The following is a 2,358-nucleotide window of genomic DNA, read 5'->3' on the forward strand; positions in this document are numbered from 1 at the left end:
AGCCGACACGAAACTGTTCCCCGGTACCGGGGAACAGTTTCGTGTCGGCTGCAGCCGCGACTGGAAGCAGGACCCTCCTCCCGCTGTTTGCGTCTTCTCGGTAATCCCGTAACGTGAAGAAAATCACATTTCTTTCTCTACGTCTCCAGACAGCAGTAACATCAAAATTAGCCGATAACAGAATAATTACAACTTTCTGATAGTAGCAACACGTTCCTGATAACTTCTCTCCGTTATCCTGAGATGTGTGGACCCTGTGAGTTTAGCGACGGTTACTTCCTGTTTACTACACACATGCGTATGACGTCACTGATTCGCTTCAAGCTAGTTGATGGAAACTGTTTCGCATTTCTAAACTTTTTTCTTTTTTGTGAAATTATTAAAATTCGCTCAAAATTCGAATTAAAATCGGATGGAAACAGGGTTCATGACTAACTCAGGTGTAAGAAGATGATTCGGGTTCTTTAACAAAGTTTCTTCTCCTCCGTAAATTCTGGAGTCCAGATAGTTTGGAAATGACCTTTGACCCTTGTCGGACAGTCCCTCCCTCCTTGGTGTTGTGTTCACACAGGTTGCTTTCTCTACAGGTAATCCCACTGATGACCGTGGAACCAGCAGGAACCAGTTTTTCACTCACAGATTTAACGTTTTGTTTCTGTAATAAATAATAAAAAGGTGAAATCTGTTGTTTTATCGGAATAATTTTTTATGTTTTCATTTGTAAAACCTTCAAACTGACAGAAAACTTTCCTTTTCCCAGTTGTGTTACCATGGAGAGCTGACTGAARGGTTTGTAGATGACAGAATAAAACACAAGACAATTTAACTTTTGTTTTTTTTTATAATACATATTTCAGTAAAATCTACTTCAATACACTGATAGTACAAGAAAAATAGTATATTATACTTCAAAAGTGGAGCACACCACTTGGTTTTGTTAGGTGAATGCAGACATCCTTCACTCCCTTTAAAGGAAGAGTAAAAAAAGAAACAGAAGGAAACAGAGCTRAGGACCAACCACAGACCGGACCCTGGAGTGGGCGTGGCCTCTGGGGGATAAAGGTTCACCTGCAGCCCTCCTCTCAGCCAGCAGGGGGGGGCTTCTGTGACGTTTCTAAAAAAATAACTTTACTTCAAAATATTTCTTCACAAACAAGTTCAGACTGAGTCTAATGGAGCTGAAGTTTWACTGTCGGGGTCTGCAGTGCTCTCTGATGAGTGTCTGGGGGTCTGTAAACCAKTGGTCACGCCCACTTCCTGTCCAGTCTGTGGGGGTAACAGAGCGGTTCTGAACTGATCCACACCTGCTGAGTATCAAAAACTGATTTTTACAACAAMGTCTCTTTAAGCCTCATTAATGAGCTTTGATTACAAAAACTGTTTCATTTACAATCTGAGGAGCAGARGGGGGGTCGGACCCCCTGCAGGTCTTCAGCAGGCCTCCTGCTGGAGAGGAGTCAGGTCTGAGCCAATCAGAAGGCAGTTCTGCTCAGACGGGGTGGGGGTCCTGCATTTTCTAAGCAGAACTGACAGTCACTTCCTGTAACCCCGTCCCCCCTCCCCCACAGTCCAGTCTGGGGCCAGGCTCTCAGGAGGACGATGAAGCTGCTGCTGCTGGGCTCAGAGGGGGAGGAGGCTCCGCCCCCAGCGCTGACTGTGCTGCCTCTGGCTCCAGGGGCTGGGGGGTGGTGCTGGGTGGAGGCTGGCTCACCTGGACAGACAGCTGAGGCAGGGTCTGTGCCACCGCCGCCGGCTTGGCCAGGATGAGCTGCGGAGCCGTGCGGCCCGCGGCCAGCTGCACGGCGGCGGCGGCGGCGGGTTTGATGGCGGCCTGGGGGGGCGGCTGCGTGGCCACGGGCTTGGCCTGGATGATCTGCGTGACCTGGCCCGTGGAGGTGGTCTGCATGAGCGTGGCCAGCTGGTTGGCGGGGATGGTGATGATGGTGATCTTCTCCCCGGCCTTGGAGCCCGCGGGCAGCATGGTGGGCAGCGCCTGGATCACCAGCTTCGGCGGAGCACTGGACGAGGCGTTGGCCACGCCCACCGGCACGCCTGTGGTGGTGGYGAGGATGGGGGAGGAGTTTAACGTCACCTGACCAAGTGGGTTGGTCATGACCACCGGCATGGTTCTGATGGGCCTGAGGGAGGAAATGATGTCAGAGGTTAGATGTTTCACAGCTGCAGTGACTCGTCTCATCTAGGCTCAGTCCACACCAAATCACCCGACTGGGTTTGACCCGACCTTCTCAGGTGTTGATGAAACCTGGCACATTTGTTCATGTGATCTCACAGCATCTCAAACGTGACCACCRTCAGACCTGTGGTCCCACAGATATGGGTCCACAAACGTTAGCTTTT

At 50.4% G+C, this 2,358-nt stretch overlaps 1 pseudogene; it reads right to left on the minus strand.

Annotated features, from left to right (window-relative positions):
* Positions 1 to 821: 821 nt before the first annotated feature.
* On the minus strand, positions 822 to 2,138 carry LOC106511358 (ETS-related transcription factor Elf-2 pseudogene; annotated as a pseudogene).
* Positions 2,139 to 2,358: the final 220 nt, after the last annotated feature.

The sequence above is a fragment of the Austrofundulus limnaeus genome, unplaced genomic scaffold (assembly GCF_001266775.1).
Source record: "Austrofundulus limnaeus strain Quisiro unplaced genomic scaffold, Austrofundulus_limnaeus-1.0 Scaffold2715, whole genome shotgun sequence".
Taxonomy (NCBI): Eukaryota; Metazoa; Chordata; class Actinopteri; order Cyprinodontiformes; family Rivulidae; genus Austrofundulus; species Austrofundulus limnaeus.